General features: G+C 46.1%; 1 protein-coding gene across 2 annotated transcripts in view; it reads left to right on the forward strand.

The window, feature by feature from the left end:
* PRKG2 (protein kinase cGMP-dependent 2) overlaps window positions 1–12,076 on the forward strand; it is a 1,208,151-nt gene that overhangs the window by 369,426 nt on the left and 826,649 nt on the right. The gene's annotated exons all lie outside the window — the stretch shown is intronic.

The following is a 12,076-nucleotide window of genomic DNA, read 5'->3' on the forward strand; positions in this document are numbered from 1 at the left end:
TGGGTCCTGAATACTGAGTATGGAATACGTTATAGCTTATTATCTTTGTCAAAATATTGTGAACAACATTATTGCCAGTCAGGTATATGGATTTTCTATACATCACTCCATATATATGTACATTGATAATATATATATATCCAAGGTATATAGATGTGGAGTTATGAATAGTAAAGCTATTCTTCCCTATAGGCACTTACCTTTTGTTACTTTTGTCCTCGATATTTTTGGTACAATATATAAGGGAAAAAGTACCCCCGGCTGTAAATGATAAGGATATTGCTAGTCACTGAGGAGTTCCTTTATAAGGTTATGGAACTTCGAGGTGCCTTGCAATATCCTTATTATGTTTGCCAGGGGTTACTATATCCCACAGAGCACATGGTCACACCATCACCTTTCCATAAACCACTTAAAACCGTGATTAGTAGCTCTTTCATATGAAGGCGCGAGCATGTTTGCAAACATGAAGAATAAAAATAAAACCTCTAGTGCAAAATTAAACATATCACAAACCTGTTACATAATTGTTGCAAACAGATATTAGAAACTGTTCAATACAAGTCTGTTTTTTTTTTTTAGGTGGAACCTGAGCCGGCGCTCAAGCACTGCTCTGGGGAGTATCTGTGGTAGTTCATTACGGAAGAGAACCCCCATCCACTCCCCCGCCCATATTTTTCATTGGCTTGTGTCTTTGTCCTTCGTAAATGCAGGCTTCTGATTCCTTAATTGGCTTGTTTGTCCCTCCTTAGTACAGCTGTGTTGTCATTTGTGTATCCTCCCATGGCTACTGGCCCCTTTACTCTGGGTCTTACACGGTACGTGTTATTTTAGTTTTGTAAGCACTATTTGCTTTATTGAGTTTGTCCTACTTCAGGCACCCCAGAGTGCCTTGTGTACATGATGTGCTTTGTTTACATTGAGCACGATGTGCCCACTTTCACTTTCAAAGCTGTCGAGACAATCCGACTGCTTGGTTTTTTTTTTGCTTTCAAAGTTTCGTTTGTTGAGACGTTTGGGCGGGCCCCTTGCCCGTGCCGCACAGTCTACCGTGACTACCGAAGCAGGAAGTCCTTGTGAGGCTGCGTGAGTGATGAAAAGTGGGCAACGGCGTGTGCTGAGCGTGCTGCCGTGAGAGGATCTGGTATTAGGGGCGGGCAGTGGTATGTGCTGAACGCGCTGCCCATGAGGCGAGCTGGTATTAGGAGCGGGAAGCAGTGTGTGCTGAGCGCGCTGCCCTTGAGGAGAGCTGCTGCCAACTCTCACACCCAGGAAACTCACTGGTCCCCCCTGGCTCTACAGATGTGGCCTATCACCTTCCAGTGCCCACCTAGATCTGGCACATCGCTCCCAGTTGCAGGCCAAGTGCCCGGCACCCAGGGGAAGAAAGGTGCCCCAGGCCTCGAAGCAGCGCAGCCTGTCATTCGCTCATCTACGGGCCAGCCACCACCAGCCTCAGATAAAGCAATGGCACGAAGAGGGACCAGGCTCATTTTGCAGCCTTCCAGAGTCATCTGTTCCATCCCCCGCCAGTAACAGAACAAGTGCCCACAGGTGTCCCGGGGTGCTCACCAGGTTTCTTTCAACCAGTCCCTGTTTTCAGCTCGATCTTTGGGCTCCTGATCATCAGTGTTTTCTCGTGTCACTGCCGCAACCTTCGGAGGCCTCCCGCAGGTTCCGGCCGCAGAAGCAGCTAGATCGCCACGACCCTACAGAGCAGGGACCTCCCACAGCAGGGCCACTTTGCATTCACCCCCCGTGGTTATGATCCTATCCCCGGTGTCCAGTAATACTATAGGTATAGTAGACAGTGGTTGCCCGGAGGTACATCGCCCAGCAGTATTCTTCCGGGCCAGGCCCATTCCAGGCAGCCACCGTCTGTTAGGCACATGGAGATTAACTGATTTGCCCCTTATCACAGGGTGTTGAGCTGACACTCCAGCTGACTGTTACGCCACATCCCCTCTCCACATCCATCATCTGTCTGATTCAGAATCCCTCCATTGTCATACATATAAACATTTAGTTTTAATCCACAATTAGATTTGTTATTGGCTGGCACCCTCAAACTTAATCGGGGAGGCGGACTATTTAATCCACTTAAACATGGCTGAAAACGTTAGCGCGTTACAAAATTAGAGGTGCAGAGAGATACGCACTCCCTATGAATCTCCCAGCTAATCATGCTCTTCGTCTTTTTTGTATTGTATTAGTATATTGCAGATTCTGCTAGCCAGTTTATGAAGGAGAGTCCAAGGATCGTTTGAAGTAGGAAAGTAGGACATTTTGGTTTCCCAAAAAAACACACTGCCAATTGGGCCTAGTTAGAAATTTTCTGTAGGTTGAAAAGGTTCACTCGTGTGTTTTTAAGTTGATCCTGGACTGCGCCTGCACTGCTCTGCTGCAAGCTGAATTGGAGTATGGAATGGAAGCCGCGCCCACTCTCAGTCCATATTTGTCATTAGTATGTGTCATTGTCCTTCCTAAATGCTGGCTTCTGATTCATTAACAGGCTTGTTAGTCCCCCCTTAGAACCGCCTTGTCTTCTTTTGTAACCTCCTGTGAGGTCTCGCCCTATTACTTCTTTGTTACACGGTAGTCTTTCGTAGTCTGTAAGCACAATTTTCTTTCATGAGTTTCTCCTACTGCAGGCACCACATGCTTCCCTACAATATTCAGCGCACCATGCGTGCTTTCACATTCTGAGCAGCCGGGACAATGGCGGCCCCTTCTTTGAATAGGTCTTGCATTTACAAGAGTTTCAGGTATTGGCAAGGTAAATTACAATGCTTTTTATTTATGTGTTATTCAGCAAAACAGATTAATAAAAGGCATTGTCATTTACAATGCCAATAGCTTAAACTCTCGCGAATGCAAGACTTATTGCATTGCAAATCTTTGTTTTTAAAAAGTGCAGCATCCTTGAGTGTGTAGAAAGATGTACTCTCTGCATGTCTTTGTAAGCTAGAGAAATGGATCAGAAGAAAGAAAAGCAATGTTCTGTTGTTTGTTGCTGTAAAAAGCTGCTTCAACTATGCTCCTTGACCTGACATGCCTTTCACCTTGGATGCTGGCTCTGGCAGAAGGCACTGAGGTCAGAACTTGACTGTAATAACTTATAATAGTTGAGATCTGACTTTCCTACTTGATATTCCACACTACAACCAGCAGTAGATATGGTCGGCTTAATCCTGTGGTTGTAAGCAAAGTCGTGCGAAGATACAATTGAAAGCAATTAATACGAACCACACAGTGTTTACAGGGGCTCGGTTTTGGTCCAGTGTTTGGTAACAGCAAGATATTTATTTATCTTCAAGTTTGTTGATGGCTGTAGATGGTCCTAATACTGGTTGGGAGTGTATTATTTGGATGACAATGGTGAATAAGTAAACTAGTCTTTAAGTAACTGAACCAGGAGAGCAGCCAATGAAGAAGACAACTCACCTGACACATTTATATTCTCTGCTGACTGAAACCGACAACATTAAAACTCGTATACCTTTTCTGTTTGTCCAAAATACTGAACATAAATCCCACATATTATTTTGAATATCATTACATGCAGTTTGCAAAAATAACATCTGTATAATAAGTTATATTTTTTTTAGCACACGTCTACCAAGTTTTTCTTTGGTGCCTCGATAAATACAAATGATAGTATAAAAATACAGTATAAAACAAAGTAAAAAAAAACACAATGGCATACAAAGTACAACAAATCCATCTCTCTGCACTACACATTTCATTACACAGAGATTTCTATTCTCGGTGGTACAGATGAGCCTGATTCAGTGTTGGATTTCCTTCTGGGCAGTGTGGCACTGCCAGATGGGCCAGTTTGAAATGTTGAGTGTTTGGACAGTTGGGGCCTCATTTACAAGATCCCTAGCAGCACTTTCGCGCCGCCGCTGTGTCACTTTTTGACGCTCCAATGGCGCAATGTACTGCACCATATTTACAAGGCCACGCAAAGCCACTTTGCGTGGCTTTTCATGGACTTGTAAATATGTGCCCCTTTCACGCAGAACACTGCATTCCATGGGTGTTACTGTGGATGTTCCCACGTAACACCCATGGAATCTGAAGCATTCTCTGATTTTTGAGGAATCGTAAACCTGGGAATGCGTCAGATTCTAACGCCAACCCAAGGGTGGAGTTAGGGAGGCGCAACATGGAGAAATATCCTTATTTCTCCTTGTTATTTCCTCTATCTATGTGTGCTGCATTCTTTTCCATTAGCGCTTATCTTACACGGGTTGAGTCCAGTTCTTACTCTCAGTACCTCGTTTCTTAACATCTGATTTGACAGGGTATCCACATATGAATAACTCACTTTATTCCGCCATGCATTTAACATAAAGTATACATATTTGTTCTCAGTTAAATATTGATAATCCTTCTCATTAGACAATTCTCTGCATAGCGCCTTTAGCTCACTTTTGAATATTTCTATTTGAAGTGTCTGTTAAGCAGCTGTACCTTCATTGCAGTGCAAACGGCAGCCAGTTTGGACCTAACCTTTTTTGCCCATTTTAATTCGCTTTGCACAATTTCATTCTTGCACCACTAAGAAATGTTCTGTTTGTCCTCCCCACTCAGTTTTCCCCAGAATCTTATTAGGGCTTTTGCGGCCAGCATGTTCCACGAGGTCATGCCAGTTTCTGATCCTAATCCTTGAATCATGATTGAACTGTTGAGTGACAATAAATACTTCGGACATTTCCCCTCCTCTACATCCCACCTGTTTTTACCACTAATATATAGCAATTCAGCTCCGCATTGGAGTTGCCGGGATAATTGCTTCATCCACTTTTACCACTGGTCTACATGACATTTCTCCAAAGGCTGTGTTAAATTTTTTCAACCCACTCACCGAGGCGATAGCACTAGCCTTTAAAGCCTCTAGGTGAGATTTTCATTTCAGAGACCGCTCGAACCAAACTCCAAGGTACTTATATTTGTTTACTACTTCAATTCTCTCCGAGTCTAGGTGCCACTTTAATTAACTTTTGGTTTTCCCAAAGCAAAGTACTCTTGTCTTATCCATGTTTACCACTCGTTTCTTCCATCCACAATAACTCTCAAATTTCTCTAACTTCCTTTGCAGACCTATTTTAGTCTGGTCTAGAATCACAAGATCATCGGCATACAATAGGCATGCCACATGTCTACTATTCATTTTGGGGCTAAATCCATAGTAGAAATGTATCTACTATTTACTATCTTGGTGCTAGCAATCTCTTTCGTATGCTCTGTCTCCTGATTGTCGCAGTAAATATGTTTTACACAAGACTGACGCTGGACCAATAAATAATTGAAACGTCCTAATCGCCATCCTGTGTATTTTCTGAGAATAAGTGAGCACAAGTGACTGAGCGAAAAGTGCTGTACTGTTTTACATGATCCCTGAAGAATCAGGGTTGTCATGTTCAGTGGTTGCCAGAGACTACCTGCACCACTGGAGGATACAGGGGGGTGGTAGTGGCAATGTAGAGCTAGCTGGTCTAATGGCTGACATATCTTGTGGTGGTGTTCGGAAGCGGTTGGGACAACAAGTTCTCAGTTTAGGTCATCCAAAACGCTCGGGTCCTTGGGATTCCTAGGAACTACACGACATGGCACCAACAACATTGGTTTGGTTCTTATATTAATAATGAAAATCTGAGTAGTTCATGAAGTAGTAATACGGGCCGGCAAACCCATGACAACTTACGACGGGTGATCCACTCAATAGATAAAGAAATGAACCCCGGCTGTATTATTGTCCCTAGACGCTGAGAAAGCCTTTGACTGCGTGGACTGGCCTTTCTTGATGGGTGCTCTGTGTCAATTTGGTTTCTGGGACCGCTATGATAAAGGCTAATTACCACAGACCTAGAGGGTTCTGGTTAATGGCATGGCTTCAGAGTTGTTTGACTTAACAAGGGGATGAGGCAGGGATGCCCTCTCTCGCCCATCCTATTTGTGCTACGTTTGAACCTGCTATCGGTGCGATTAATAGCCAATCCTGAGATCCAGGGCATCCAGTTCGGCCATGGACAAACATGAAATATCTCTGTTCATGGACTATGTTCTGCTCCCTATCATAGCTCCCGCACCTCATTACTAGCTCTACAATCAGAGCTTTGACGCTTTGAACATATAGCGGCGGAGCTGCTGGACCTGTTCATGAAAGCGGAGGTGAGCGCTGAGCCCCCCCCCCCCCTCCTAACCGGAGTTTATGTTTATGCTTATTTGTTTGTAAAGCACTCGAATGCCGAAGCGTCTTGGCGCTGGAGTGTGAGAGCAGGATAGGAGAGGTGGCCAAAGCCTACGTGGCTGTGAAAAGCCAGGTTTACAGATGTTTTCTGAATAGTTGGAGATTTGACTGGCGTCTCAGGCAGTTTATTCCACAGCTTCACCGCACAGTGTGTTATGGCTCGAGTTGTGTGTGTGATCCTGGCTGTGGGCGTAGTGACCGCTGCGGACACTAGAGGAGCTGTGGTTGAGGCAGGCGGACTCTGTGAGGAGCTCGGACTGCCTGGGGGCCTTGGCCTGCTGTGCAGCGTAGTGCGCGGGGACTGTGTAGAGAGATTGAGATCTACAACCTTGTTTGTTTCATATAGAAACGCAATTTCAATGGAAGGCCTGATAGAGCATAAACCAGGAAGGTTGAGCATCCTTCAGATGTCTTCCCGGAATGTTGCGAGAGAGGGGCATGACCATATGATATGAATAATATGACTTCCCAGTAGGCCACACCTTCAGCAGTTCGTTGATGCGACCAATTCTTTTCTGTTGAGCTTTACAGGGGTCAAATACCATAGGTGGATAAGTTTGAAATATCCTAACTTTAGTCGTGCTTCACTCAGGTCTCGATCGTGAATATAGGGTAGGTTTATAATGGCTGGCATCAACCTCCTCTCCAATATTCCAATGTTTGTCTTTGTGTTTCTCCCTTTTTAATTTAGAACGTTCTGTAGTCCACTTCTGAATAGGTTGTAGGGGTGTAACCCGACCACCTGTGACTCAAGTTACTGCGTGTGGGCTTCAAATATAACACTTCCATTATCAAGTTAATCAGTCCTGATGTTAGCTTGAGTGAGACCTATTTCACAAAATACTAATGTATAAGTGAAGTTTGCATTCCGTTGAGCATGGCTTTCAGCTTATTGTTAAGACAGCTTTGTAGATGAGTGTACATCCAAAGTTGGCTCGAGTCAAGTTGGACTTCCTCTCACAAGGTCTGGAAGTCTTTCAATGTCAAGTTCGCCATGATGTGTTTAAAAGTGCCTATGTCCTTAGAGGGGCAGTAAGGCCAAATGAAAGGACATATGGCTATTTGTAGGTCTACATTGAGCCAGATGAGGGAGCCAAGATGTGGGAAGCCATTGTATTCAAGCAATCGGTGATGGACCTCCAGGTTGTTACTAACGCGGTCAATGTCGGGTTTGAGGGAGCAACAGATCCCTTATGCATTCTTTAGAGTACCTGAGCCCCCTCGCACCCCTTTGTAGGTATCTCTCTATGATGACCCAGTAGGGGAGGTTTCCATGTTGTCCCGAAAATGGTGTGCCAGTTGTGATAATTGATGTGCAGTACCATAATGTTCGATCTAGGGGAGTCTCAGTCTTCTGGAGACTGTATCTGTATATCTTTTTGGTATGTTGAGTCTGGATCATTTGTCCACCAATATGTATTATTTAATTTGTCTGTCTATGAAGTGCAGAGTGGATTGTGGAATGACCAATGGCAGTATGCTTAAGACGTAGTTGAATCTGGGTGCCACTTTCACTCTAATAATTTGAATTCTGCCCCCCAGCGAGATTTGAAGATGGTGGAATCCTGTTGCATTTGATTGATTATAGAAAACGTGTTATCCTGTGCCATGCTGGTGATGTTGTTCCTGATCAGAATTCCTAGATATTTTATTTTGGAGAGGACCCATTTGAAAGGAAAGCCACACAAAATGCTTGTAGTGGTCACTCTTATCATAGGCATGGCTTTGCTTTTGGAGAAATTAATGCAGCATCCAGAGAAGTTGGAAAATGCTGTGATCAGTGACATCAGCGTCTTTAAGAAAAGCGTCCTTCAATGAGTGGGTCAAAAGGATGTCATCGGCATAGAGCATAAGTTTCAGATCCCCGCAGATGTCTTAATACTGACGATGCCAAGATGTTCTCTAATAACTATAGCCAATGGTTCTAAGCCTATGAGGAACAGGAGAGAGGAGAGAGGGCATCACTGCCTTGTTCCTCTGTCTAGGTCTATTGTGTCATTTAGGAATCCATTGCAGTTTACTTGTGCTGATGGACTATTGTGTAGGCAGAGGAGCCATCTGTTGACTGTTTTTGCCAATTACTGGTAGCCTCCTCATGATGCCCTAACATTTTGTACAGTCAAGATAAAAGAATACTGATTTTGATCTATCAATATTTGAATAATGCTATTGGATTTAGGGGTTATTTAGTGTTTAGTAACCAGGGTAGTCTGCCCACAAATGTGGCAGAGTACCTTGTCTGCCAAACTGACAGTCCCTCTGCTCTATTTGGAATGAAGTGGACCATCATATTTTTGCTATTTCTGCCCTTTTACACTGATGGCACAAAGGACTTGAAGCTGTCAGTCTAACCGCTGTATTAAGGTTGCATGTTCTGATGTACTTTTGTTTACAGTACGGGACTGCTTGGAATAGCCTATCAGAAAATAAATAAAATGACCACCACACCCTGGGAGAAATCGCGTATGGTGTCTAGGCCATTATGGTTGTGTTTTTCAAAAACTCACACTTTAGGAGTTTGTTTTTAAAACAAACAATTTGCTGAACATTTCCATAAAACAGGGCAGCCGCTCCGTAAACTTACAGTGTCTTCAGAGGCTCCACTGTGGCGGCAGCTCCTCTGAAGCCACAGAGATTTGTCTGGCAGACAGTGGACCCTAAATATGGCTTGCTGTAGGTCTCAAGAGTACATACCTACGCTGTCCTTGCATAATGGTGTACAGCCTGTTATGTCGACGGGGTCGCTGTTACTCGTGACCTCGTCGTGTCAAGGGTTGAGCTAATCTGGGCCTTAAATCGTAATGTCGACAGGAGACTCTGGTTGCGGGTGGGTGGCTCTCGCGGCCTTGCGCCTAACTGGCATTACGCATGCACGCCACTGTTTGTTTTAACTTTGGTCACCTAACCCTATGTGACGCACCTGTTACGTCACGGGCACGACACAACATTCCTCCCCAGATCAAATAAAACTTTAGCCTTACAATACAGCTCTCAGTTACGCCGGCAGTCCATAGCGATAACCAGCGCACCAATACTAATGTGTAAAATAAATCAGAACAGTCTTACGTGAAATAATCTCGCAACCTGCGAGTTGGCTCTGGATTTTAGCGAAGATTTTGGCGAAGATGATACTAGTAGCTTCCACGCCCACTCAGCTCCCCCTCAGCTGTGTCAGACGGCCAATCACCCCAACCCTCAGAAGGGCTGCTGGGCACCTCCGGGCACTCTTCCATCCGATGACGCCTCTCCTGGAGCCGGGGCCCTCTCTGGGGGCCATTCACATCTCTGAGTACTGAATGTCTCTGCTGATGGGTCAGTGTTCAGCTCGGGCCCTGCTCGAGGCCCGTGGGGGTCCTCGGATGCACCGAATGGAGTGAACGGCGTGGAACGCTGTAACTTTTTGAAGTGTGATGCATTTTTCATCACCGTTTCCCTTCCCCTCCGTGCGACGATCCGGGTACCTTTCATATTAACAACAGTTCAGGGACTTCTTTCGTATGGCAATCTAAATTTGCTGTTGTGCACCATGTTTTTGAGTAAGACTGTCACCTCTCTCCATAGTTATTGGCTGGGCCCGCCGACGTTGTCTGATGTGAGCATGGACACGTAGTCGTTGCGCTTCCACTTAAGCCTCGTCAGCACGGTCAGGCAACACTGAGGATGATGTGGAATGGAGTCAGTGACCACACATCCCATGAGCAGGTGTCTGGGGGCCACACCTGTAGTAGTGTGTGGTGGTTGGCGGTAGCTTCAGAGAAATGTAAAAATGTCCAGTTCCACGGATTGCTGTTTGTAGTGGTCAATTCGTATCACTTTGTTCAAGGTCCGCATAAACCTCTCCGTTAGCTTGTGGCCACCTCGGGGTGATTCTCCAGTGCCAAATTCTCAGTGCAGCAAGGAAAGCCGCCAGCTCCTGCCCTTGAAATGGAGGCCCATTGTCAGTCCTCAGTTCCTGAATGAGGCCGTGAGTCGCCATGATCTTCTCCAGCTTTGGGATGACTTCCACAGCATTTGCCGAGTTGATGATCTCTACTTCTGGATATTTGGAATGGTCATCAATGGCGACAAACATGTTCCTCCCGTCCGGGAGGATTCCGAAGTCCTGACTGACACAGGACCAGGGTTTCTTGGGTCTGGGTTCAGTTATTATCGGAACGGAGCGGGGAGCCTCGCCCGTCACCTGGCACCACTGGCACGAGCAGAAAGTAGCTTCTACTAGCTCATCCATGAGATGAAACCATACCTTGGTCTGTAATCTTGACTTGGTTTTGACCATCCCCTGGTGTCCAATATGGGCCAGATGAACTACTCGGGCCGTCAGGGCCGATGGAATCACTAGCCTGTGTCCTCGCAGTAAACACCCAGTGGGGTCTTCAGTAAGTTCTTCACCGGACATGATACAAGCTGTCCATGATGCGCTGTGCACCCGCGGTATTTTCCACTCCTCTTTTGCCCTGTTCCAGTTGCCGTGTTTTAGGGCCAGTTTGGATCGCTGAAGGCATCTTTGTCCGTTTCTGCACTTAGCACATCCATGGACAGTGGAAGAGGGCAGGACCGTGCCGTGACAGACCAAACATACGCCTCAGTATCAGCGGCATCTTCCTCTTCCTGCGCAGTGGCCGCTCTCAAATGACGAGAGAGGTAGTCTGCTGGGTTTCTGGATCCTGGCTGATACCCCACTTCGCAGTTGTAGTTCTGTAACTGCAGCATCCACTTCTCTATTCTCGGTGGCGGCTTGGTCGAGGTTCCAGAGAACAGTGCTACCAGGGGTTTGTGGTCAGTCGCCACAGTGAACGGTGCGCCATACACGTAGAGATGGAAATGACGGCACCCCCAGTGTATTGCGATGGCTTCCTTCTCTATCTGGGAGTACAGTTGTTCAGTGTCCGTGAGGGACCGGCTGGTGAAAGCTACTGGAGCCCAGTCTTCTTCCTTGTGCCGCCCCTGTAATAATACTTCTCCTAATTCTGTTGGGCCAGCGTCCACGGCAACGAGCGTCATCTTTCTTGGATCAAAGAACACTAGGGTAGTGGCATCAGAAAAGGCATCTTTTATGTCCTGGAAGGCCTTGGCCTGTTCAGAGTCCCACTTCCAGGGGATGGAGTCCTTTGTGAGTTCTCTCAGTGAGCGTCATGAGGTCTTTGATAAACCGCCCACAGTAGTTCACCTTCCCGAGAAAGCTGTGGGCCTCGGTGACATTGGTGGGGGCTGACGCATCCTTAATGTCCTGGACTGTGCCAGGGTCTGGATTTACTGCTTCGGCAGAGAAGGTGTAGCCAAAGAACTGAAGTTTTCTTTGAAGGAATTCGCATTTTTCCTTGTGGAGGGTGAGTCCAGCATCCTGTATTCTTCGTAGGACTTGGGTGAGGCGAGATTTGTGCTCTGAGATCGTCTTGGCGTGGACCATGATGTCATCGCTGACATTTATGACTCCAGGTATGTCCATGATTAGTTCGTGGATCATATTTTGAAAGACCTCCGCCGCGCTGGATATCCTAAAACTTAGGCAGGTATATCTCCGGAGGCCGACATGAGTGGAGAATGTCGTTATGTTCTGGGAGGCCTGGTCTAGCACTAGTTGGTGGTATTCAGATCTCAGGTCTAATTTCGAGAACCAGCATGCTCTGGCCATCTCCCCGATCAGGTCATCTATTGTGAAAGTTATGTGATGCTCTCTTTTGATGGCAGCATTTGGCAGCCTCATGCCCACGTAGATTCTGACCAGCCCTGGTTGTTTGGGCTTCCGAGTAACGACGATTGGGGAGACCCACAGGGTGGGTCCGGTCACCTTTTTGATGATGCCCGCTGTCTCCAGTT

The sequence above is a fragment of the Lissotriton helveticus genome, chromosome 2_1 (genome assembly GCF_964261635.1).
Source record: "Lissotriton helveticus chromosome 2_1, aLisHel1.1, whole genome shotgun sequence".
NCBI classification, from domain to species: domain Eukaryota; kingdom Metazoa; phylum Chordata; class Amphibia; order Caudata; family Salamandridae; genus Lissotriton; species Lissotriton helveticus.